Here is an 8,288-nt window from a genome sequence, read left to right as displayed (position 1 = left end):
AATGCATTCTTCGTTAAGAAGGAAAAAACTTCATTTTCAAATTTTCATCATTGGCTAAATTTCCAATCTCAACCAAATACCGAGCAACATGTTCAATAGTTGATTCTCCAACTTTCCCGGCAAACTTTGTGACTATCTTTGGATTTTTTACCCTTCTTGGCACTTCAGCCATTTGAACAACTTGAGAAAAAGCAGACACAAAGTGTGGTCGGTTCATAAAACCAATGTTCAGGCCAACTCGATTCAGTACTTCTTCCACAATTCTGGTGACCTGATAACATTCACCACCATGATTAACATGTAACCTGGCCAGAACTTTATCTGCATTTTACCCATGAGAAACTACATGAGGATTTTCTTCATTAAAAATGTTATTTTCATTTTAAAATCCTTCCCAAATCCTTCATTATTTTCTCTGGCATTATGCCCTTCACCCTTATCATAATCAACAATTCGAGCAATTTGTTCGAGTTGTCTAGCAAGATGTTCGAATTTTGATTCATGATCAGCCATCATAGGGTTCAGAATTGTGGTCATTTGTTGAGTCAATAAATTAACTAAGTCATGATGACTCTTCTCTACTTGTTGTCGATATACTGCCATTTAATTAGCAGCATTCGAAGTAGAGCCCACATTATAATCTCGAGAATACTCGGAATGCTGTTATGGATTTTGAAGGTTATTCACTCCACTCGTGTTTCCAAAACAAATAGGTGGAACAAAACCACTCACTGGTGGGGTATAACCAGGAGGCAAACCATAAGGAGGCCAACCAGCGGTTAGTGGAGGTTGGAATGGTGGCAAAGTACCACGCAGACGAGTGTTACGTCCTAAATTTCTAGTTTGAACAGTTGTAACTGCTATGCTTTCAGTTCCAATTGCACTTTCCGAACGTGAACTCACGTCAGCCTGTTGCATGGATACTGGTATGCTATCATTGATGGATGAATCACCATTCACATTTGATAACTCATCAGCCATATGAATGATCTTTCCACTTCGTAATCGCATACACCAAATGACACTGGAAAATATTTCTTTGACATACTTCAATTTTAAAATCTGTCCCACCAGGCGTGCCAATTTTTTTGTCGATTTTTAGCAAATTGATGGTGGTTCGATATCTAGTGGTCTAGGAGCAAAATCTACTCCTCTTTGCAGGTATCAGTTTTCTAAAAGTGCATCAAAGTGTCTTCGGTTAGACGGAAATTGGGAATAAAATAAATTAAAATTTACAAGTCAAAGAAGGAAATGAAAAAATAAAGTTTTTGAAAAAGAAATATACTAAAAATGGAAAAGTTTGCGTTGAAATTGAAAGAAAGCAGTAAAATGCCTTCGACTGGGTCAAAAAGCTTTGACATGAAAATCTAAAATGTGGGAATGTAAATTGAACAATGAAGATAAAGAATACTTGAAAGATAAATTTACTTGAAAAATAAAGTTTACAGAAAGATAAATTGAAAGAATGAAAACATGGAAGGAACCCTAAAGAAAAGTTACTCGATCACAGACTCAGGAATTCCCTGGGATGTGAGTGTGCTTGAGTGTTTTTCTAAATTAAAGTTCCAACCTTTATTCCCTAAAACTTCCTAGTATTTATAATCTACTTTCGGTAACTCACAATTAATTACAAATGATTACGAAATCACAGCCTTTAATGCATATTTCTTGGTAACTGTTTCCGCCTCTTTGTCTACAAATGTTAGGCATGATTTTCTCGCGTGATAAAAGTCTTTAACTTCTCCACTACCACAACTGCTCAATCCACTCATTCGAATAACTTATTCGATTACCTGATTCGAGTACCTGGTTCGATTTGACTTATTCGATTTAATAAAGGACTTTGATATCAAATCCGTATCGAATACCTCCATCTAATACTTACGCATGTATCCGTTCGAAAACTACTCAAGTCTTCAACTTTTTTACTACTTCGAACCAACCTGTCTTCATCAAAAATATTTTTCGATCAATGTAAAACCCGGTTAATTAACGGCTAATTAACCCATAAATGAGAATTTATTCTAGAAAGCCTAAAATGTGATTTTTATGGCTAAATGTGATAGAGGAGACTGAGACGAGAATTTCGGTACCAATTTTATAGAATTCAGACCAAGATTGGACCGAACGGGCCAAACCGGGCCAACCGGACCCAAAGTGGGCCCTTGGCCCAACATAACTTAACCAAAACCCTAGTTTTCAGCACTCTCTCTCCTCACAACACTCAAACTCACGCTGAAATTGAAGAGAGGGGAGGAAGAACACTCTCTCAAGTTCTTTCTCTCACTTGATCTTCAAACCACCATAACTTTTGATCTAGAGCTCCGATTGCCGCTCCGTTTGCGGCCACGCGTTCACCGCGGAGAGCTCTACAAAACCCATACAATTAATCTTGAGGTAAGCCACAAGTTTCTGTTCGAAATTCCAGCCCTTATTTTCGAGTTTCATGGGTGAAATGTTGAGATTTTGGGTTCTTTGATGTTATAGGACCCAACTCTCTTGAAGGAGAAGGTTAATCTTGTCTCCTTGGACTTTGGGTGTGGTAAGATTCTCAACCCTAGTGTGATTTGTGGTTTTATGATGTTTGGGTATTGAGATGTTGTGTATGGGTATGATGATTGTGGCTTAGGTTGTATATATGTGAATGTTGGAGCTTGATTGGTGACTTTGAAAAGCTTGGAAAGGGTTTGGTGGTGAAAAATCTGTTCTTGGAGGTCTTGAGGCCTTGAGAGCTTGTGAATAAGTGGTTTGGAAGTGCTCCGGTGGAGCTTGGGAAAATCGGCTAAGGTATGGTTTCGGTTTCCCGTATCTAATATGTAATGTGGTAGGAAATACTTAGGCTAGAGGCCCTAAGATAGGCATTGAATGGTTGATGTTGTTGAATGATTGAGATATATGATGTGGTCATATATGTGATGATGCTTATTGATGCCTTGGTGGTATGATGTATAAGAAATATGCATGTTGTGATATATGTTTGATGATTGGTTATGGTTGAATTGTGGGTTGAACCATGTTGATGGTGAGTATGATATTGATTATGTACAATGATGGTTTATTGGAATTGATGTTGTTGAGAATTGGCATGAGGAATAGTATATGATATGTCAATATGTTTGAGTTTGAGCCACTTGGGTGAAGTGGGCTAGAATGATGAGATAGTGATTTTGGTAATTTGTGGTAATGTGTCAATGTGTGAGTTGAGGAGGCTTGATATTGAATTTGATACATTTTGATTGATTTCAAAGAAAAGGGATGAAATTGGCATGTTTTGATTGACTTTGAAAAGAGTTGAAAATGGTTTGTTTTGAAAATGGCATATTGTGGTTTTGTATGAAAATATGATTTTTGGGCATACTTTGACGGGACATAACTTGGACTACGGACCTCCGTTTTGTACCAAATCTGTTTAAAAATGAAATTGGATCCGGGATGTCCATGCCGTTCGAAGAACAGGTGAAAAACGATTTAAAATGAGGAAGTTATGTCCGTTGGAAGATTGGGGTTTAAATCAGTGAATTCTGCAGCTTTTAACTTAGAAAATTTTTATCAGAATGACCCCTTGCGCGTGGGCGCACCTGGCTCGTACGCGCCGATCTTCCAGAAAGCGCCATCCACGCGTGCGCGTGATGTGCGCGGGCGCGCCGATTGTGCTGCACCCAATGCCCAGCCATTTTCCAGAGAGTTATGCCAGAACTGTGCCAGTGTTGTGCCTGGGGCACGAGAACACCCGCGCGTGCGCGTGGTTGGCGCGTGCGCGTCGATTGGCAAACTTTTAATCCACGCGTTAGCGTGCATGACGCTTGCGCGTCGATGAGTTTTTGAGGCCATCCACGCGTGCGCGTGGAGTGCGCGTACGCGTGGCCCTGTTTTCATCCCAAAGTTAATTTTTGAGTTTTAAAAGCCAAATCTCATACTTCTAAGCCTCCAATCTCACCATTTATGTCTTAAATCATTATGACATGCCTAGCTATTAGAAAGGGGCTAGTGAATGAAGTAACTTGCGAGTGAAGCAAGGGAAAAATGAATGATCAATGAGGATCAAGATGATTATGTGAGATGCGGAGGATGGTGGTGGAGGTGCTTGTTATGCCAGGGGCCGAAAGGCTGTAATTGTTAATGAAATGGCTGGTTATGGATTTAACCGTGAGCCGGAATAGCTATGTATGCTATGAATATTGGCTGGTTATGGATTTAACCGTGAGCCGGAATAGCTGTGTATGCTATGAATATTGGCTGGTTCTGGACTGAACCGTGAGCCGGATGGCTGATATGGATGTTGATCCATGGATGAGGATTCATGCATGTTTATGCTGAATTATTGATAATTGTGATTTGCACTTCCACTATCTGAGATACGAGTTTCCCTGGGTAGTAGCAGTGGCTAGCCACCACGTGCTCCAGGTTGAGACTTGATACTCTGGTGACCCTATGTCGTAAGTGTGGCCGGGCACTGTGAAAGACCCGGATGAGCTCGCCCCCGAAATATTCACCAGTGAGGGTGATGGATATGGATCATGTTTATGATCAAGTTTATAACGAGTATAACTCGAGTTGGGGATGCGCGACAGAGGGACAGTCCAATGGTTAGCGACCAAGACTTGTCGGGTTGGCTCTATAACCGACAAGATGATATCATCGGCCACTAGGGACAGGCATTCATCATATGCATACTATGTGAATTGTTTGAGATTGCCTATTTGACTGCATATTACTTGCTAATTGTCTAAATGTCTTAACTGCTCCTATTTGTATATTCTTTGTCTGATATACCTGTGTTTGCTATAATATACTCCTGCTGGTGGTTGGGAGGTTTGAAGGAATTGGAAAGGGAAGTATTAGTTAGACTGAAGAATCTTTAGTCAGATGCCCTTATATGGTTTAGCTTGTTTATAAGCTTTGATATTATCTGGAGGAAGTTCTAGGATTGTCTTTGGCTTTCCTCTATTATTATGTATTATATATGTGGAAGCTGTTACCATGCTGGGGACCTCTGGTTCTCACCCATGCGGATTTTGTGGTTTTCAGATGCAGGACGTGAGGTTTCCCGCTGAGGCATGCTGGAGACTTCTAGATTTGCGAAGATCCTTTGTTCTCGGGACTATGTTTTGGTTTATACGTTTTGCTTAGATACTTTTATCTCCAGTGAATAATACAAACTGTGATGACTCCTCTTATGGGAGATTTTGGAGAATAGGTTTTATGTATTTGTGTCCCTTTGGGTTTCCTTTGGGGGTTTTCCTTATTTTATCATATGTATATATTGTTATGCTCGGACCGGTTATCTTCGCAGCCGGATTCTGAGTCTTGATATTCCTGTTTTTGACACTCCTTTGTATATATACAATCTCGCGTTGGTTTATCCTTGTTCGTTACGTTATCGATCGGAGTGATGCGCTTTTGAGTTGCGGTTTTTGTTTACCCCTTTTTCTACAAAGGCTCCTAGTTATAATCAATCATTCATACTACTATACGTACTAAATTTTTATTTTAGAAGTCGTAATACCTTGCCATCTCTGAATTATGACTTAAGCATAAGGCTCTGTATGGTAGGGTGTTACAATCAACAAAAAATTTTAATGAAACATTCTTACCTGCATCTTTACCACGAAAATTTATCAATAACATTTCTTTTCATTTCTTTAAAATATGTCTTCATGCTTATTATCTTATAATTACCAATGCCGATCAAGATTTCGGTTATTCAATTTATTTTTTTATTTTAATTTCTATTTTAAATGGACTTTGACCTCATCATTATTCAAATTCAATCAAATAGCCTTTAATGTCATTATCACATTCTTATCAATTGTGCTTTATTGTTGTAAGTTACAACAAATCAAGTATACCTTCATATTAAATAGATTCCAATTACATCGGCTGAGATTCCGATCTCAAAATTCAATCAAACCAATTGAGATATCATCGATCACATAGGAAAGATATATAGTTCGGCTATTATCATCAAACCACTTCGAAATGTGGTCAAGCAAAATTCAATTAATCATATACAACCAACTACTTTCAATTGTGGACATCCAAACTCAATCAATCATGTGAATCAAACTACTTTGGATCACATACTTACAAACCGACTCATAGCTCGATCATGCATCAATTATCTATTATATACCGATTCATAAATCGGTCATGCAATTTGAATCAAAACATTTATTCTACCAGTTTTACCGTTTGGGCATGCAATTTATATATATATAGATCGAGGTGGTATCTAATAAAAAAAAATATTTTTATATAAAAAATAAAAGAATTTAATTATAATTATTAAATTTAAATAAATAACTAAAATTAGACTATAAAATTTAATATATACATATATATATATATATATATATATATATATATATAATTAAATTAGAGATAAGTGATCATTTATATCTTTAAAATTAGAGAAAGAATAATTAATTTTAAAATATAATTTAATATATGAAAAATTATTTAGTTATGAAATAAATATTGTAATAAATAGTTTATTTTATTATTCTTTAACTAAGGATGAAGAATTACTTTAATTATAAAATTATATTTATTATTTTTTAAAAAATTGACAAACATAATTTATTTTAAAAAAATTGGTTCTGTTCTTGCTGAATTTAGCCGGTGTATAGCTCGTCCGTCAATGAATGTCTTCAAACTTCTCGTCGGGATGAGTTATACGTCGGCAAAGAGAGAACAAGGGGGTGGGTACCTGCAAAAGACACTCCGACGCTCAAGTCAGTAAGTGTTTAAGAGGTATATAATAATTCTATGAATATAGAATGTAAGACATGAAATGAAAGTTATCATGTGTTATGTTGTGTTTATAATAATTCTATGAATATAGAATGTATTCGTTTTATAATAATTCTATGAATAGAATGTATTATTTATATAATTCTATGAATATAGAATGTAGTATTGAGATTAGATATAGAAGGTTCTTTTTATAGGCATAAAATTGATGTTATGACCGTTTGGTCATTAAGATAGAAATGATGGTCATTAAGTCGGTAATGAAGGTGTCAGTTACAAACAAAAGAATGAATGATAGTTAACACCGAGTTATAACTCATAATGCATAATAAAGACTGAGTTATAAGGTGACGGATCACAGCCCCCAAGCTTTGTCCGCCGATCATATGATCCAGGCTAAGCTTAGAAAATAAAATGAGTTATAACTCGATTAAAAGATGAGTGAATAATGATGGTGAGCCCCCAAGCTTAGTCGGGTTATTATGTCGGCACTTATTCAAAAATAATTGAATGATAAGAGTCATTCAATCAAGATAGTTGTGTGGGGGATACTTTTCCGCTTAAGAACAATTTTAGCATTTGATTGTATGTGAACTGAAAAGTTCAGAGATAGATATCCATTGACGGAATCGATTGTATGATTCGAGGATATAGTGGTTAATTTTCTTGGGAATTTTTCCGACCCACAACAACTTCTTGATAAATTTCTCTCTCAAAGCGATTAGTTATTGAATATTTACAATTTACAGTGAAGGTCTGACATGAATAAGATAAATTGAGAAAATGAATAGGTATAAAGTCGCAACATATATTGAGTAATATATTGTAAAAGTAAAATAGTTCAAAGTAAAAAAAAAAATACACCTTGAAAGTTGATAATTGTAGAGAAGAAGACGACATATATGAATGTCATACATGCCAAATGTGAATATCTGAATTTTATTTTGTAGGACATGCTTTAATTTGATAATAAAGCAGTAAGATAACAGTTATCGATGAATTATACATTTAGTATAATGTTTCTAGCAGTTACAGTATGACGAGGGATATTCCTCGTGTAATAATAGTAAATTGCCTGTTTAATTTTCTACATTAAACAAATAGTAACATAAAATTTAATAGTATAAAATGAATAGTGTAACAGTTATATACAATTGATATATAATTAATTTTTGATGGAATCCAATTTTAATATTTAAACTCATCATTACTGTCATTTAATTGTATAAATGAAATCATTAAGCAGTAAAAATATAATACATAAGAAATAAAAATGCAATTGACATGGTTGTTATATGTCATTATTGTATAGAACATATAGTGAGGTTTGAATATAACTAATAAATCAGTAAGTATTAGTTACTCAAAGTATAAATATAAAAGTATGTTGAATAAAATATATAATTTTACTTGTGTAAATAGAGAACTTTGAAAAAAAAGATAAGCAAATTTGGTAAGTGAATTTGTGCTCGGATTGATTGAAAACCGAGTTCGTTTCGGGTTGATTGAAAGCCGAGTTTATTCTCGGATTGGTT

The sequence above is a fragment of the Arachis stenosperma genome, chromosome 1 (genome assembly GCF_014773155.1).
Source record: "Arachis stenosperma cultivar V10309 chromosome 1, arast.V10309.gnm1.PFL2, whole genome shotgun sequence".
Lineage (NCBI taxonomy): Eukaryota > Viridiplantae > Streptophyta > Magnoliopsida > Fabales > Fabaceae > Arachis > Arachis stenosperma.
Note: the sequence above shows the minus strand (reverse complement) of the source record.